General features: G+C 42.3%; 1 protein-coding gene across 15 annotated transcripts in view; it reads right to left on the bottom strand.

Annotated features, from left to right (window-relative positions):
• LOC121002352 (sodium channel protein type 4 subunit alpha-like) overlaps positions 1 to 19,581 on the bottom strand; it is a 450,413-nt gene that overhangs the window by 280,059 nt on the left and 150,773 nt on the right. The gene's annotated exons all lie outside the window — the stretch shown is intronic.

Here is a 19,581-nt window from a genome sequence, read left to right as displayed (position 1 = left end):
TAGGAGCAATAAAGGTAATAAAAAAATATATATTACAAAATTGCAGCTACCTTCATAAATACATATTTTAAAGAATGTCAATAAAAACCCTTTAAAGTTGCTTCATCACAGAAAGCCCCTTTTATATGGTAGTCACCAGGGGTAGACTGGAAAAAAAAACTAAAAGTGGCCCCAGATACCACAGTGCAGCACAAAATACTGTCTAAATTAATTAATGCTGAGAGCATCAGATCTTTATGTACCTGGCTTTTGGGCAAGAGGAGGGCTTGGGTGGCCCTCTGGGCATCAGCCCACCAGGAAATTTCCCTGTAGGGTCTATGGCCAGTCCGCCCCTGGTAGTCACTGCGATGAAACAGCTGATCATGCAAGGGGAAGCCGGAGACAAGCAGACATTTCTGCAGTACTAATATGTGCCAGAGTAACAGCAGTTTTTTTTTTAGGGGCTCCCGATCTGGGAGAAAGAAAGGGAGTACTGAGTAGGAGAATCCCAATGGCATTCCCCATTAGGAGTCAACTCCTTTAAAATCACTACTATATTATCGGTGTAAAGCCAAGAAAATATATAAAAGTACTACTGTAAACCACAGTATATATACAGCGCCAGAATCCACTAGTGACATGGCGACCCTCCTGGGGTGCACATACCACAGACTGAGAACCTAGGTACAAAGCCTTAAGCCTATATTAGACTAAGTGAATATTGCACCGAATGTCGTTAATAGGAACGAGCCTCGCGAGATGTAATAAGTATGAGCGATTAAACTACCAGCAAGCAATCGCTAATTTCTTACCAATTGTGATCTTTCATCCTGCTAAAAAATTCCTCAGTCACAGCTCCATTTGTGTAATATGGAGTCGTCTACTCGCTTATAGATCCCATAGAGGCGTTCTTCCATCTGAAGCCCACCTTCATGAGCAAGCATTTAGCTTTGTAGCGAACGATTGAGTGAAAGTACAAACGAGTCGCAAAACCTTCGATCTATAATCGTTATCTGCAAGACATCTGCTGGTCTAATACAAGCCTTAGGCCTCTTTCACACGAGCGAGTTTTCCACGCGGGGGGAATGCGTGACGTAAACGCATTGCACCCGCACTGAATCCTGACCCATTCATTTCAAAGGGTCTGTGTACATGAGCGTTTTTTTTCACGCACCAGTTCTGCATCGCGTGAAAAACGCAGCATGTTCTACAATCTGTGTTTTTCACGCAGCCCTGGCCCCATAGAAGTAAATGGGACTTCAGTAAAAAACACATTACATCAGGAAGCAAGTGCGGATGCAGTGCGTTTTTCAATGATGGTTGCTAAGAGATGTTGTTTGTAAACCTTCCGTTTTTTTATCACACGCGTGAAAAAACACATTAAAACGCATTGCACCCGCGCGGAAAAAACTGAACAACTGAACGCAATTGCAGACAAAACTGACTGAACTTGCTTGCAAAATGTTGTGAGTTTTACTGAACGCACCCTGAACGCATCCGGAGCCAATCCGTCACGCTCATGTGAAAGAGGCCTTAGGGCTGTATTACACTGGCCGATTTTTCGGGCGATAATCGCTGACGAGCATCCACATGAGCGCTCATTAACAATCATCTTGCAGTGTAATACTGCTGTCGATTGCCCGATGAACAAGCAAACGTGCTTAAAAATCAGCACTTGCCGACGGCAGATCGTGGTGTCTAATTACGATCCGCCGCCGGCAATGCACTAGACAGTATGGGGACGAGTGATAGCATAGAGATCATTCGTCTCCATGCTGTGGAGGAGATCATGTAATAGCAGTGATCTCCTCTGCTAGCTAACAAGCGATTGCCGGAAGGGAACGCTTCCCTCCTGACCATCGCTTGCTCAATCGGCCTGTGTAATACAGACTTTAGGCTGAATACAAGCTGCATTCTGCTGATTAGTCCTGCTCTATTAGCTCTCATGCTCATAAAAAGAGCATCTCTGAGAAGAAGGACATAAGGGACCTGCTAAACATTCATTCATTGGACCTAGTAAATTTGAGCAAAATGGTTGCATCTGCACAACAAATATGGATGGTAAATTGAGCAACCCCGTGTGAAGCCGGTACTCTGCGCGGTGAGGAAACACACACATGCACTCGCACCTTCCAGAAAAGCTCATTTTCTCAGCTCAGCTGGAAATGATATGTAACCTGAGATGCTAATGACCAAGCCGTGTTTGACTTGTGATAATATGGAAGTGATGCTCTCAGGAGACTATAATACTTTAATCCCTCCATACAGCAGATCTTCCAGGCCGTCCCTTCTAGGACCTGCCTGGTTACCATCCATAGGTAATCTCCAGTCACCCAGACTTCGGCCCTGATGTGCCTTTCCCAAGCGTGACTGTCATATTTGCTTAGCAATGTCAATACGCGTGCGTGATAGGTGATACTCTACAGGAGCATATTAGAGATACAAATGAGCACTTACTCAAAAAGAACTCAGCCATTCAAATCATTATTAACCTCGGCAGAGCACACTGACTCAGATTAAAACTGCACTTAACTATCCGGGGGCGTCTCTACATGAAAGACTTGACGTTGCACAGGGTCATGTTATGTACCATGAGAAGCTGGGATGTTAGGAGGAGCTGAGGGGGTATAACGGACACGTTTACAGGGTGTTCCGCTAATAATAATTCATGATGGAGTCATTCAGACATCTAGGAATATCATTTTTGACCTCATTATTTGGTAAGCTGATGCCCAAATATGTTAAGGCACCGGTTTGGCATCCAGCACGTGACACACTCATATCTCCATGTAAACATTCACGGCATATGCTAGCGGCTTGAATCGGCACTTTAAGAACAGCACCGGTGAAAAAAAAATTGAAAAAGGAACACAGTCTAAGGCCTCATGCACACAAACGTATTTTCTTTCCGTGTCCGCTCTGTTTTTTTGTGGCCCGTACGCGGAACCATTCATTTCAATGGGTCAGCAAAAAAAAACTGATGTTACTCCATGTGCATTCCGTTTCCGTATGTCTGCATGCCCGTTCCGCAAAAAAAATAGAACATAATGGACAATGATAGGACTGTTCTATTAGGGCCAAGCTGTTCCGTTCCGCAAAATACAGAATGCACATGGATGTTATCCGTATATTTTGCGGATCTGTGTTTTGCAGACCGCAAAATACATACGGTCGTGTGCATGGTGCATATGGCCATATCATCCATTTTGTATGGCGCTTTAAAAACAATCTGTCAGCAGATTTGTACCCATGACACTGGCTGACCTGTTACATGTGCGCTTGGCAGCTGAAGGCATCTGTGTTGGTCCCATGTTCATATGCGCCCGCATTGCTGAGAAAAATGATGTTTTAATATATGCAAATGAGCCTCTAGGAGCAACAGGGGCGTTGCCGTTACACTTAGAGGCTCAGCTCTCTCTGCAACTACAGCGTCCTCTCCACAGCACTAGGCTTGATGATGTTTTTGCTGCCTGGTCCTGTCCTTTAAAGTGCAGAGAGCACAGCAGTTGCAGAGAGAGCAGAGCCTCTAGGTGTAATGACAACGCCCCTGTTGCTCTTAGAGGCTCGCTGTGAATCTAGAAGGAAAGATTTCTATTCAAACTAGTGGACAGTGGGACCTTGTGGGACCCTTTTCATGGGTTTGCCAGTAGTGTGACATCACAAATACTGTAACTACCCAAGGCATGAAGAATAACTTACAGTGGCAATGTTACCTATACAAAAGTCAATGATCAGCTCACCTGTCACACACAGACCTTGCTCTGTGCACAGACACTAGGGGAGGCAGTCCAACAATACTAATAAAGAACAAAATCCAGCAGGTCCAGGTCTTCAGTAAAAAAAAAAGAAAATCTTCAAATTTGTTAAATCCATTGAGAAAATCCACAGTACAGCACAGGAGCTCCAACACATTTCAGACTACAGATCCTTACTCATCACCTGTGTACCTATGCATTTTGGGATACAAATCATCTTACTCATGAGCAACGTACTCAGGTTATGATTATGGATGATCTGTAGTCTGAAATGCGTTTGTATTTCTGGGCTGGATTTAATACATTTGAAGATTTTTTTTACTGAAGACCTGAAACTGGTGCTAGCTTAAGTCTACCACCTGTCTCATTGATGGACTTCAGTCAGGTCACTAGTGCTACACATGCGTCTTCTCGGGTGGGGCTGGGGGTACCCCACAGAAGACTTCTGCAGGTTTTATGTTTTTTATGTTCTGTATGCTGTCTATAACACACTTGAAATTTGAATATTCACAACCAGCAGATGATTCAAGAAGTTCATGGATTCTGGTGCATATTCAGCTATAGGAATTTTTTCCTTTCTTTCTGGAGATCTCTCCAGAATGAAATGGGTTACCATATGTTTTGGTGCTCTAGGGTGTTACTATGTTGACAGGGTGACCGGCTATTAGTGTATTACACAGCCCAGAACTTTATCATCACAGCATAGGAATTTTCTGACAAAGGCAGGTCAGCAGTCAGCCCAGGGAAGATAATGGGAGCGAAGACTATTTCAGCCGTGCTTCTCTCTCTATATAAGCACAGATCAAAGTGTACAGAATCTGTTTTTCTTCTAGCCTACTAATCAACTATAGTGCTCCAGTATCTGAGGCAAGCGTCACACGTGGGTGAAGTCCATGAAAAGATGTCAAATGTCAAGTAGAGTACGCACTCTCTACATAATGTACCAAAGCAGGATGTGCTGGAATCACTGCCATCCCAGAGATCAAAAGATGAAAGGGATCACATATTTAAATAATGTTTTCATTGGACTCAAACTATTTCATTGAAATATTCTGGACCTATAAATGATCATACATCCACAAGTCTAAATGTTCAATCCTTTGCTCATTCATACTCAAAGTGTTCAGATCTCCATAGAGAATTAACAGGAACAAGGCATGTGTGTCAGTAGGCCACCCATTGTCTGAGAGAGTGGACTGGTGGTCGGCATCTCATACAAGAAGGACATGACTATAGCTAACTATACATATTAGCATAATGTCAGCCAACCCTGCCAATTTTGGCATGGCGGATTGACCATCTCTTCTCTGATGGCAAATGTTGGGGGAGAGAAGGATCGGAAAGATGGATTCACCACTAGTCCACCAGAACCATGCCCAGAAGCACCAGTTTCTTTTTGTAGGGTTCTATCAATTGGATTTTCTCCACTAAACATAGAACTGTAAGGGGCACATCTATCATACATCATTATAATGCACTGAGCGTGAAGATGAAATACTACAGAAATCCTTTAAAGAGCATCTGTCAGCAAGAGCAACCCTATGGAACCAGCCATACTGCTTGGTACGGTTGATCTTGCTGATATAAATAACACCTGTTTCATGAAAATCGGTTGTGGTGTTTCAGAAAAAACAAATGAGGGCTTTAGTGCCACGGTTGTACGCAGGTCGTGGGTGGTATAGCGGATCACAAATCATAGCCGTGTGGAACTGTTTCTGAAAAAAGAATTTTTTTTATGTGCACAGCCTCATTAATCTTGTGTTTCCTCAAATGCAAATAACTGGTTGTTAGGAGCATGACTTATGTCTACAGATTGTGACAACATTATTGTGGTGTCAGAGTAGATTTAAATTGAGGATATTTGGAACAGTATATATAATTATATGATAAGTAGTCATTTAGAATATCAAGCTAAATGCATGGAGAGATGTGCCTGGCAATACACGTCTTCCTCCTGGAGATTACCCTGCTGTATGTATGCATCTGACCATGTGTAAAATAGAGCAGTGTTTCCCAACCAGTGTGCCTCCAGCTGTTGCAGAACTACCACTCCCAGCATGCCTGCACAGCCAAAGGCTGTCCGGGCATGCTGGGAGTTGTCGTTTTTCAACAGCTGGAGGCACACTGGTTGGGAAACACTGAAATAGAGACTATACAGTGGTGGAGGTATATGCTATAAAAGCAGGCATAGTTATCATAGTGATGTCTACCTGTCTACTCAAAATAGGATAATATTGAGAAAGTACTGAAGATGATTGATTAAATAAAACTCGGAATTTAAAGAGGGTTCTCTGGGAATTAATAAAATAAAATTACTGAAAATGCTTAAAGAGGGTTCTCTTAAAGAGGGTTCTCTGGGAATTAATAAAATAAAATTACTGAAAATGCTTAGTGCACACAAAACCTGTCCTAATCACACAGGACAAGTCACATCTGAACTCTAAGCCAAAGAGCTGCCTCATCCTCCTCTCTGCTCTAATTAGTAGGGATCATGATCCTGAATACAGCTGATAAGATCTTCAGATGAATCTCTGTAGAATGGAGTTCATGAGGAGACATGAAGTACAGAGAGGATGGAGGAGATGTGGCTAATGAGCAGCAGCACTTGTATGCAGTCTCCATTACCACAGCCTGTCTTGTCAGTCTTCTCTGTACTTCATGTCTCCTCATGAACTCCATTCCTACAGAGATTCAGCTGAAGATCTCATCAGCTGTATTCAGGATCATGATCCCTGACAAGTAGAGCAGAGAGGAGGATGAGGCAGATCTTTAGCTCAGTGTTGTGAAGTAACTTGTCCTGCTGTGTGATTAGGACCGTGATTAGGACCGTTTTTTTGTGTGCTAATAGGATGGCGGTAATTTTATTTCACCTGAGGATTTCTCAAGTCATTGTATTTATAATAAAGTAATGTTTAAGTATTTTCAGTAATTTTATTAATTCCCAGAGAACCTCTTTAACTTCAAATTGGGAGACTAGCTTCACCAATTTTACATTATTGGTATACAAGTGAAAGGCAACAGACCTATTAGTCCAAATTTAAATATTAGGTGACAAAGTGACCCTGTCAAAGCTGAACAGGCCTCGTCTTCCAAGAAATGAATTGAGTGAGGCGAGTGGTCTTCAGAGACCATTCCATGAACTGTTCTACCTTATCCTTGATGGCAGATGGTAACATGCTCAACTCCAGCAGACACAGCCGGCGCTGACAATTTATAGTGTCGTGTAAGGAACGATTAAGGATAAGCCTTATCTTTATTTTGCAATTCCCACTGAAGCTGTGCTTTAAGACCAGTTACAAAGTAGGTGTTTTATGCGGCAAGCGCTGGCCTTTGTGCATTGCTGGGATTTATACAGGTCTTTTTTTTTCAAAGCTTTTGTATATTGATTTTTACATAGTTTTACATTTTATGCACAAAGGAACTGATAAGCAAATGGTCTAATGGCTACATAAACACTGCCATGAGCAAGTAACAGAATACTGTCTATGGGTAAAGGGAAGGATCTCTCAAAGGTAACCCTGGTGAGAAATATATGATCAGGTGGTCAGGGTTAGCTACACAGAAAACCTGAAAGCCTAAAGCTGTCCATTAGAGATGAGCAATTTTTTTGAAATATGTTTCGGAGCCGATCCTAACAAATCAGTCAGCAGAATCGATTCGGGTCACAATAAATTCGACCCAAATCAAACGGGTCACAAAGGCCCATAAAGTCATGTACGACACTCCAAGGTCTCCGAGGACTATGTCCAAGGCCTATAACACCAAGACAGCATTATTAAAGGGGTTTTACTATCTCATACAATGGGGGCATATCGCTAGGATATTTGTCTGATAGACGGAGACTAAGAACGGAGGCCCGAAAGTAGTGGAGGGTACACTGCGCATGCGCACGCGTAGCCACCCTCCATTCATTTCTATGGGGCCACTGAAAATAGCTGAGTGATGGCTCGGCTATTTACGTCAGCCCCATAGAAATGAATGGGACTGGTGGCCAAGTAAGCACGATGCGCTCCTATTCACTACTATGGGGTCCTCCGGACACCACCTTCCCCGCTCTGTTCTCGGTGTAGGTGTGGGTCCCAGCACCTATCAGACAATGGGGGCATATCCTAGCGATATGCCCCCATTGTCTCAGAAGGGAATACCCCTTTAATGACAAAGTGACAGTGACCTATTTGACTATGGATCAACGGATGGGAGCTGGTGGTAACAGCCTGTTAAAACACTCACTCCGCTGTCTGATTTTATATGCATATTAAAACATGGTCCATAAATTATCCTTTTTTTGGCTATTTTCTAACCTGCAAAATGGTGGATGCCATTATGAGAGATTTATTTGAATTGAATCGCAAAAGATTCAGATGCAGCTAAAATCAGAATTTTTGGGAGATTCTAGATGAATTTGTTTAGAATCGGTTCACTCATCTCTACTGGCCATACATTTTACAGCAGTTTAGCCGACAGCTATCTCTCCTGACTTCCTCATACACATGCATGCAGATTCCAACCACTGGGGTGGTCAGACAGCCTCTTTATGAGCAGCTGTCAGCAGGATCAACTCTATTACACCAGGTATACTACGTTGTAACTAGTAGGGTTAATCCTGATGATTAAATTGACATATGTCTTGTGAAAGTTGGTTGTGTTTTTCCAAGAAATAAGATTCTTGTTCTTTATGTAAATGAGAGCCTCATTGCATCAAGAGGCAAGGCCTCCGATTTCGAGTGCTAGCCTGGGCTCTAGGTGCACTGAAGCCCTCATTTGTATAAACAATAAAAGTGTATTTTCTTGGGAATGCTACAACCGATTTCCACAAGAATCAACCAAACCAACTTTAATAGGCAGAATTCCTGTTTTAATAGGGTTGATCCTGCTGACAGGCTCTCTTTAAAGCATTAAATGGTAGGTAATGTCTGTTTTAGCAAACACTAATATTCCCCAAGAAATAACGATGCTGGTATATATTTTTCTTATAATGTATTTCCTCTGTTCTTCCTCCTGGGAATGCATGACTAAACTGGTAACTGTCTTTCCATAGGGTATATCTTTATACGGCCTGACAATGACTGCACGGATTGGACAGTGACAGACAGTATATGGATACACATTTTGAAAAGAGCTTATGCATACATTTCTGGTAGCCAAATGGAAAGTTCTAAGATGCCTCAGAAGACAAGTACTTACTAAAGATGACATGTTAAGATGGTGGACAGGTCCTCTTTAAAGGATTACAAAACCTAATTGTATAGTGACGGCTATGTTCATGTTTGGATCAGTTGCACAAAGTTCTATAGAAAAAGTGTGAATCTGAAATTGTGTTTCTGATCAAGGCTACAAGTGAATCTCGCAGTCATATTAACACTTCTAAAATAAATAACAAACTGGTGTTCTGCTAAAACTTGAGACCCTTGGAGTAAGTAGCAATGTGGTTCCCCTAATGAATTCCACAGCAGAGTCTCCAATTCGGTCTGTTGAAGTTGCAGACAATCTGTCACGCTAGACAGATCAGGCAGACCGCTCAGCTGCTAACACAAAACAGAGCGCTCTCTTTGGAGACCTACGTGCTGTCACTCCTATCAAAGGGAGTGAAGAAGACAAACCACCACAACGCGTAAAAGGGGCTTTAGAAATATTTTATATCAGCCAAACAAAGGCTGGAAATGCTTTTCGAAGAAAGCCTACTGTTTGTCTTACAAAGACACGACGTTTCCTGCTAACTACTTTGCATATCTCTGAAGAGAACACCCGCAAAACTACGCATAAGATAACAGGCTCGTTGGAGAAAGTTGACAATAATAGTAGCCTGGCCGAAGGTTGCAAACTCCTTCATCCCCCCCGTACAAAAAGACTACACAATGTAATCATAAGTTAAAGAGGTTTTCCCACAAAAATATTCGACATTTTTTCAAACCAGCACCTGGATATAAATAGTTTTGCAATTCCATGTAATTCAAATTCTAGTATCGCCAATGAGCTATTCAATAAACTGTATCTATACCGCACCACCTGCTGTTTGCTCTTTTTCTTATTTTTCTGCCCACCTCAGTAAGGGTCCATTCGCACATCTGTGTGTGTTTTGCGGCTCCACAAAACACGGACACCGGCAATGTGCATTCCACATTTTGCAGACGGCACATCGCCGGCACTTAATAGAAAATGCCTAATCTTGTCCGCAATTGCGGACAAGAATAGGACATGTTCTGATTTTTTCAGGATCGGAATTGGGGACCCGGAAGTGCGGGTCCGCATCTCCGGATCTGGGCCGCACATCGTGCGGCCCCATAGAAATGAATGGGTCCGCAATTCCATTCCGCAAAATGCGGAACAGATTTGCGGATGTGTGAATGTACCCTAAGTTGGATGCACATGCTCAGTTCCATCCTTCACCTGACACCAGCCAGATCTGTTAGAAGCTGTGAGAGTTACAGGAGTTGCATTTGGAGCAATGAATGGGGAGATCTCTGGATCCATGTGAGATCCAGGGCTGGTTTTAGCTTTGTTACAGATTTACTGTATGACGTACAATTTTCATGTTTTACATTAATCATGGGATAAGTGATGGCTTATTGTTTGGACATGTCAATGCTTTCTGCACAGTGTTCCTCAAGAATACCCTCACAAAATGTTAAAGGCACTGTGCCCCTTCATTCTGAGAAACAATGATGTTTCATCCTTCATGTCCTCAATGACCAAGAAGTTATAGCATATACAAAAAAATTTAATAACTTATACTGGTGGGAAAACACCATTGGACCATGTTAGCTATGGTAAGGCCCTGTTCCAGAGACAGCAAAACTATCTCAAAGGGGTAGATCGCCTTTTCCTGTGACCAAAATCAAAGATTTAACATGGATTGTTCTCAGCTCATTCCGTCTTCAGCTCTACCAGTTCTTCAAAACAGCCCTAGCAGTGCTTCCAGTTACAGGACCTCTTCTAACTGGGGGTCCTTTAGCAAATGTTTTTGCAGTTGATCAAGGGCACATATCCAGAAGGAAGCCATTTTGACTTTCTTCTTTTGTCATTATTGCCAACATATGGTCTTTCCGTGCTGTGTTATTGCTCAGCTATATCAGCATATACCTCAGGCTTATCCATACGCCCTATACAACCGGTATATGTTATTTTGCTGTATGAGATAGCACAGCAGATTGTGCTATTCCTCACAGAGGCATCCAGTATAAAAATATACCACGTGGCATACTTTAAAAAAAAATCTACAATGGAAGCCTTTAACCGATGGCTGGCAATGTATGCCTTTAGTGTGGCATCAGTGCTTCCTGACATATACCTACATGGATATGACAAAATGTGGTGTGAAAAGCCCCTGATTAAGTACATTAGCAATAAGTGAGGTGAACGGGAAGATGCCATGACGTATGATGTTATTAAATACTGGTATATGTAATTATGTAATGAAGATTATAACTTTTTTCTATTGTAAATAAAATGCACTATATATTTATATATATATATATATATATATATATATATACACACACTCACCTAAAGAATTATTAGGAACACCTGTTCTATTTCTCATTAATGCAATTATCTAGTCAACCAATCACATGGCAGTTGCTTCAATGCATTTAGGGGGGTGGTCCTGGTCAAGACAATCTCCTGAACTCCAAACTGAATGTCAGAATGGGAAAGAAAGGTGATTTAAGCAATTTTGAGCGTGGCATGGTTGTTGATGCCAGACGGGCCGGTCTGAGTATTTCACAATCTGCTCAGTTACTGGGATTTTCACGCACAACCATTTCTAGGGTTTACAAAGAATGGTGTGAAAAGGGAAAAACATCCAGTATGCGGCAGTCCTGTGGGCAAAAATGCCTTGTGGATGCTAGAGGACAGAGGAGAATGGGCCGACTGATTCAAGCTGATAGAAGAGCAACGTTGACTGAAATAACCACTCGTTACAACCGAGGTATGCAGCAAAGCATTTGTGAAGCCACAACACGCACAACCTTGAGGCGGATGGGCTACAACAGCAGAAGACCCCACCGGGTACCACTCATCTAGACTACAAATAGGAAAAAGAGGCTACAATTTGCACGAGCTCACCACAATTGGACTGTTGAAGACTAGAAATATTTTGCCTGATCTGTTGAGGCTCGATTTCCGTTGAGACATTCAAATGGTAGAGTCCGAATTTGGCGTAACCAGAATGAGAACATGTATCCATCCTCTGATGGCTACTTCCAGCAGGATAATGCACCATGTCACAAAGCTCGAATCATTTCAAATTGGTTTCTTGAACATGACAATGAGTTCACTGTACTAAAATGGCCCCCACAGTCACCAGATCTCAACCCAATAGAGCATCTTTGGGATGTGGTGGAACGGGAGCTTCGTGCCCTGGATGTGCATCCCTCAAATCTCCATCAACTGCAAGATGCTATCCTATCAATATGGGCCAACATTTCTAAAGAATGCTATCAGCACCTTGTTGAATCAATGCCACGTAGAATTAAGGCAGTTCTGAAGGCAAAAGGGGGTCCAACACCGTATTAGTATGGTGTTCCTAATAATTCTTTAGGTGAGTGTATATATATGTTTTTTTCTTGATCTATGGCTGCTCGAATGCTTGAACCATTTTAGTCGTAACGTCTATTAAACAATTTCTCCCTAAAATTCCCAATACATGGCCGACACTATGAGTTGGAGAATGTGTGCACATTAACCTAACCTATTCCAAACAGAGAGCCACAGGTTGGATCAAGGATGGATCAAACTCCTGGGCACAAATGTTTGGTGGGGAGCCATCTCTCAAGTAACAGTGTCATATGATGTTAAGCTACCAAAAAAAAAGTTTCATCTGGATCTTTTTTCGGCCACTACCAGTGTACTCTAATCCCAAATCCTCCCTCCAGTCCTGTGTAATGATGTCTCATCTACAGAAGTTGACCATTTACCCATTCAGAGCAATACACATGTATAATCCGCCACCAGATTTCTTTGAGTAAGCAATGCAGGCAGATGAGGAATGAGTGCTCCGAACAAGGAGAAGAGGGCTTCAACCCTTAATAATACATAAAAAGTACTTTTTCATTTAATTGCGACTGAACTGCAAAACCAGACCTGGCCTATGGAAAGAGGTGGCAATGTCCTAGAAAACTGATCGTAGCAGCCCGCTCTACCTGTTCACAAATATAACACTTACATGCTATCTGCCTCACTGTTCTTTGCTCCCTGGGTCCATTCAGCACTCTTTTGTTACCTGTCTTGTAGATTTCCAGACAGACAGGGTCATGTACACCACTGCAGTCAATGACTGGCCTCAATGGTAACGGGCTCACTGGCTGTAGTGGCGCATGTGACCCTGTCCGTCTGGAAGTTTACAGTACAGCAGGGGCCTTAGCACTGACCACAGACATTACAGGGAAATTTCCTGCTGGGCCGATGCCCAGGGTGCCACCCAAGCCCTCCTCTCTGCCGCTTGCTGAGTACATAATGAGCTCTCAGCGGTAATTAAAGGATAAATGTATTTTTTTATTTTATTTGCCAGTTTATTAGAGCTAGGCATGTATACCTGAGTTGGTCTGTCAATGATTGTCAAAAGATCTGTAATTACCTTATAATAACAGCTTTCATTAATGTCTCCTGTCCCTTTCCACTGTTCCCTTAAAAGACCGTTGCTATGGCTCACCTGTCTCGGCTAGGAAGACGGGGGGGCGGTCCTTCACACTGCATGCCTGCATTAGGCTTCAGAGTGAGGAGGCGTGTCTCTCAGTAATCCAATCTGATTGGCTCGCAGGAAGCCGCTGGCTACAGCAAGTGTCTATGTGACCTGACGGAATGCAGTTTTGGCCTCAGAGAACTGAGGAGCCATCTTGAAAAGATCCTCATAATGTAGAATTCAAAACAGCCGTAACTAAGGGGAAAACTCAAGGAAAACAGTGGTAAGTGAAGAAACTAAAGATTGCTTTATGCATAATGCTGCTGCAGTAACATATGCTAAAATAGTTTTTTTTTAAATGAAAATATGACAGTTATCCTTTAAAGCTGTGAGAATCAGGTACTCATATATCTGGCCAGTGACATGCCCTCCTGAATTCAACTGCTGTGACCCACACCTTAACCCCTAGCCCCCTGCTACATATCTTAATCAGAGACAACTGGTGGAAGAGGACAGAAAACATCTATTGAAGGACACCACAAAGGGGCAGATTTTGGGGCAATATATTGGGCCGCACTGTGATATATGGTTCTGATGGGACAGTGTTTTGCGCTATGGTATTGCTCACCCCACTGACTTATATTGCCCCTCCGTCTATCAATTTGGATGCCTCGGAAGCTGTCTTACATTTAGAACTGGGCCAGCACCTCTTCATAACTTCGGCAGATCCACCGCCAGCATAGGGCCTTTATTAAGACCGGCATTTTACATGTGCCCCTATATTTTTGAAGGTACACTAAACACTATAAAAAAAATCTCATGTCTTGTCTGGATAGTGCTGGAAGAAGCTGCCCCATCTGCAGTCCCACATAGGCCTCATGCATTAAAAAGCATGAACTGTGATATAATAAAAGTTATCACAATCATAATAATCTAAAAATAAGATATATACAAAATGTAATCATCTAATAATAATTCAATTAAACATGTGAAATCGAATACTTTATCTATATTGAGTATTGCCGTCACTACTATTATCTACAGAAATTGGAATCCCCGCGTTGCAGAACTGGTAATCACAGCGCGTTCATGTAGAACACAAAGCCATACTGATAGGATTACACAGAGTCTAATGTGATGCCTTTGTAAGTAATAGACATCTCATCCTGATATCTAGCCCCCTATTATTCTGTGCTTGTAAATCAATTTCTGTTGAAACAAGCACTGCTGGTTTAAGAAAGATGTGAAAAAGAAGAATAGATCACAACAAGAAGGAATACTCAGGAAAAACAAGGTGGTAATAGCACATCCACTACAAAGTCAGCTCATTTCTAGCGATTAGTCTCCAGCCTATGTGTATACATGAGAACGACCGCTCCGTAATGAGCCCTGGTATATTATTCTCAGCACTTGAGGAAGTGCAGCCCAATAGCTAATCACTGCAATAAGTGCACATCAATGTGTCTCACCTCCCCACGCCTGATCATGTGCAATTACTTCAGGCTGCAATCACAGTAATACTATACCAGGAGGTATTACTCTTGGTGTCCTTTATTATCATATTATATTTGCCAGTATAACAGGGAAGGTCAATAAAATGATTTATTTTGTTTGCTTTTGCCGTTATTTGATATCAAAACTGCAATTAGACTGCAAAATGTTACCATACAGCGGCATAGATAGGAAGCCCCACAGCAAATATGACTCTGCCTCCCCAATCTTGCTAATAGAGATGAGCGAAGTTTAGACAAATTTGATTCGGCAGCATCGCTGAAGTTTGACAAGAAATTTGATTTGTTACGAATTAATTTGTCATGAATCGCTATGTTAAAACCCTGTTCAGCCTATCAATCAATGGGACCGTTTTTAATGGCCGCTTAGACAGAAGTGTACCCGTTTAACGGCCATTAAAAACGGTAATACGCTAGTGCAATATGGTCTCTTGGGTTTAAAAAAAAAAATCACTCCCCTCGTCCACTTGCTCGCGCAGAGGCTGTGCGCTCCTCTCTTGATTGAAAAAGACCTGCCTATGGACCTGCACTGAGCGTGATGACCCAAGTGGAGGGAGCATGCAGTAAGGTCATCACACTCAGCACAGACCCTTCGGCACATCTTTTTCAATCAAGAGAAGAGTGGACAGCCCTAGTGATGAGCGGCAGGGGCAATATTAGAATTTGTGATATTTTGGGCGAATATTCTAGAATTCGCTATTATTTTCTTGATTGCGAAAATCGGCAATGTAATATGCGCGTATTGCGCGCGCAATATAGGTGTGGGTCACTTTTGCTACATTTTTCAAGCTGCTAGAAGTTTCCTGAGACTGGAGAAAATGGTTGGCACGGCAGAACATTACAATAGCTTTATATGCAGATAGAGTGCTCCAATATATTCGGGATTGCACAAATCGTCAATTAATGATGCACATATTTTTGCGCAATGCGTGCAACTTCACATTTTAGCAGGTCTGACTACATATTACTGATTGGTGCACTAAGTATTGTTGTGAACTTGTGACATCACAGAGCTATGTTTGTAGCATGTATGTATGGACAGCAGAACCTATCACACTACCTAACACCCTGCACTGGAACCTATCAGCTACACTATATCAGGATATAACCTACACTGACTATCTCCCACTAACTATCCTTATTATATATATGAGCTAACTAACTAACTAACTAACTAACTATCTAATGTAATTAAACAGTAAAGCACAGAGCACAGCAATGACACTGCTGTCTCTCTCTGAACTCCATAAAACTACAGAAATGGCTGCTGGGGAGGTTCTTATATAGTAAAGGGTAGGCAACTTTCCTATTGGTTGCTAGGGATGTTGCTAAGCTCAGACAAAAACATTGCAGCCTTCTCATTGGCCCACAAGCAGGAAGGGAGGTTACTGATGAAAAAAGATCTAGAATATTCCGGAATACAAATATATAGCACTATATTCTAAATCTTTGCGAATTCTCGAAGTGACGATATTCGCGATTAAAATTCATGATTCAAATATTCGCGCCCAACACTAACCTCTGTGCGAGGAAGTGGATGAGGTTTGTTTGTTTTTTTCCGTTCCTTTTAAGACAACTTCAGCTGCCATTTTAGGAAAAATGATTAGTTACCACGAAGTGAGAGGAAATTTGGTTTTGTTTAGGATCAAATTTTTCCTAAAACTTGGACCAAATTCAACTTCGAAAGTTTTGCTTCGCTCAACACTACTTGCTAACAATACAGTTCTAGGATTCCAGGATAGGTCCGGAATAGGAGAGTCCTGTTAAGGTGATCATCACCTAATAGCAAAGTTGATGGGACTAACAGATCCGGGTCCCCTCTCTCCCTACAGCATTTGCATTGTGCGCCTCTAAGGTATGGACGTTCGGGCAAAAGAATGGCAGAAAGAAAATGCTCAAAAACCGCTCTAAAACACCAAAAAAACACATGTCTGACCCCAGTCATGGTAAGGTACTCATCACCTTATAGTAAAGGGCATAAGACCTAACAATCTGCGTCCCTTCTCTCCATGGGTCTTACAGCATATGCATTATGTGCCTCTAAGGTACGTACATCTGGCCAAAACACCAGCAACAAAATAGACCAAAACCCCTCTAAAACACACACACACAAAAAAAGGTGTTAAGGGGATGAGACAAAAAAATGTAGGTCCCTACTCTCTTCTCTCCATGCGTTCTAGAGCTTCTGCATTTTGTACATTTAAGGTACGTACCTCCTGGCAAAATAACACTAGCAAAAAAATGCATATGTGTGACACCAGTCATGTTAAGATACTCATCACCTAATAGTAAATAGGATGAGACTAACAGAGCTTGGTCCCTTCTCTCCATGGGCCCCATAGCATCTGCACTGTGTGCCTTGCACCAATATTTTTTTAAGATCATTATTAAATCGTTATTCCCATGTTATCGATTGAAGGCATATGCCATCACTTTATGATCAGCGGAAGTCAGGGGCGGACTGGGAACTGAAAATGGCCCTGGAAAAAAAAAAAAAATTGGCCCAGTTTTGTGGTTGGGTCCAAACTGATGGAAGGCAGGGCCAGCAATACCATATTGTGGCACATTATACCACCCAACAGAGAGAAGTACCACAGTCCATCACAAAATACATCCCCAAAAACTTCCATTGGCCGGCCATGAGGAGGGCCCAGGCGGCCCCTGGGCATTGGCACCTTAGTAAATTTCCCCATAAGGTCTATGGCTAATCCACCCCTGTTGGAAGTAAAACCACTGGGACTCCACAGATCCTGTAAATTAGTGCTCCATCCACCCACTTTGCAGGGAATCGGAGCACAGCTTCATTCAAGTAAATGGGGCCAACTGCTGTTTCAATCTGGTGATTAAGACTGTGACTGTACAAGGAATAACTAAGAAGGGGACACAGTGATGGCAGGAATAGACCCCCACTCATTATAATGTGATGCCATATTCTTGCAATATTCCATCACTTTATGTATTTGGAATACCTCTTTAAGACCATTCAGTACTAACAGGAATGATGCAATTTACCTTCCCACATTCCTTTGCAAAAAAACTGTCTAAAATTGTTCTGTCGACATATTTTTTACAACTTATTTCATGCCCATCATGCATCAGAATGAGGGTGCATTCACACAACCGTATGCATTTTGCGGTCGCAAAACACAGATCAGCAAAAAAATATGGATGACATCCGTTTGACTTTCATGTTGTATCCATTTTTTTGCAGATCCATTGTAACAATACCTATTCTTTTGTTCACAAAACGGACAAGAATAGGACATGTTCTATCTTTTTTTCCAGGCCTGCAGAATGGACATATGGATGCAGAGAGCATACGTGCTGTCCGCATTTATTTCTGACCCATTAAAAAGAATGGGTCTGCATCCAGATCGGATGTGGACCAAAAATACAGTTGTGTGAATGGGACCTGAATCACAGATTTTAAACAGTCTTTATATTGGGAGGATCATTCTTCTACACTCCTATTCACCCCTGGTGACTAGTGCAGAGAGTGGGGGAGGGGTGACAACAATTATAAACACAGTTCTAGCAGGGTAAGTAGTTACCAATTTTAAAACAAATTCAGATATCTAGGGACATGGCTTAAAGTCTCTGGCTCCACACTTGCGCTCTATGTACTATATAATACTGGCGTCTTTAGGCTACCTCTGCATCCTCTATAGCTATGACTCTTTATTATAATATATCAATCACTGCTATAATTAGTGATGAGTAAATCAAAGTCCACAAAGTGGACTTCGATTCGAATTGCAGGAAAAATTCAATTCACCGCAAAGCCGAATTTCCACGTACCTTGATTTAACCTGAAATAGTGTAAACAACAAAAAACAAATACCTGATTCATTTGCTCGCGACACGCCGGCTGCCACCATCTTGCTTGAAGATCTCGGCTGAAAATCCATGCGCGGTGATGTATGACGTCACCACGTCGGCAGGTGTGATGACATCAGCTTGGGCCACGCGGGATTTCGCGACAGACCTTCAAGTAAGATGGCGGCGGGCGGCCCATCACGGGCAAATGGATCAGGCAAGTATTATTTATTTATTTAACTTTACACTGTATTATTCCTAGCAGATGGCGCAATCAGCTATGAACGCGTCATCTGAGGGGTACAATGACGGGGAACGGCGCAGTCGCTGCTCTCTGTCATTCCACCCACTACTTACAAAGAAAGACATTATACAGCTTCAAATGTAAAGACTAGGAAATCGTTGTATAAGAAGACCGCGCTGCTGTTCACTCCTCTGAGCCTCCTCTTTTTTCGGTACAGAGCAAATATCTGGCATGGAAACGGACCATCAAGCTCCACAGATAGTCATCTCTCCTCTATCCAACCTTCCTGTAGGTAATCAAGGAATCGCAACCATAGTGGCCGGGGCGATACCTGTGATTGTGCACCTTTGTGATTTTATACATACGTTTTAATCAAGTTTCTGCTTGTGAGTATAATAAAACATTTTTAATGTACGGAGGAAGTCAGTGCTTCACTATGGTTGTGATTCCTTGATTACTTCAAGGAAGGTTGGGTAGAGGAGAGATGACTATCTGTGGAGCTTGATGGTCCGTTTCCATGCCAGATATTTGCTCTGTACCGAAAAAAGAGGAGGCTCAGAAGAGTGAGCAGGAGTGCGGTCTTCTTATACAACGATTTACTGGATTCTGTGATTTTAACCCACATCACATCGAGCACCTGCAGTGCGATAAGTACAG

Source organism: Bufo bufo, chromosome 5 (assembly GCF_905171765.1).
Source record: "Bufo bufo chromosome 5, aBufBuf1.1, whole genome shotgun sequence".
Classification (NCBI taxonomy): domain Eukaryota; kingdom Metazoa; phylum Chordata; class Amphibia; order Anura; family Bufonidae; genus Bufo; species Bufo bufo.
This window is presented reverse-complemented; position numbering and strand designations above follow the sequence as displayed.